The sequence below is a fragment of the Arachis duranensis genome, chromosome 4 (assembly GCF_000817695.3).
Source record: "Arachis duranensis cultivar V14167 chromosome 4, aradu.V14167.gnm2.J7QH, whole genome shotgun sequence".
Classification (NCBI taxonomy): Eukaryota; Viridiplantae; Streptophyta; class Magnoliopsida; order Fabales; family Fabaceae; genus Arachis; species Arachis duranensis.
The window spans coordinates 59,724,645-59,724,951 of NC_029775.3; positions in this window are offsets into that span (position 1 = coordinate 59,724,645).

Here is a 307-nt window from a genome sequence, read left to right on the forward strand (position 1 = left end):
TTAGGTTGTGAGTCCAACCATATCCTAGCTCTGTCTCTTACAGCAAAAGGGAATAGCATAAGTCTGTAGACCTCAGGGTTATCCCCATTAGTCTTGACAGTGTCACAGATTTGCAAGAACTCAGCTAAAAACTGATGAAGATCTTCCAATGGAAGTCCATGGAACTTGCAATTCTGTTGCATTAGAGAAACTAATTGAGGCTTAAGCTCAAAGTTGTTTGCTCCAATGGCAGGGATTGAAATGCTTCTCCCATAGAAGTCAGGAGTAGGTGCAGTAAAGTCACCCAGCACCTTCCTTGCATTGTTGT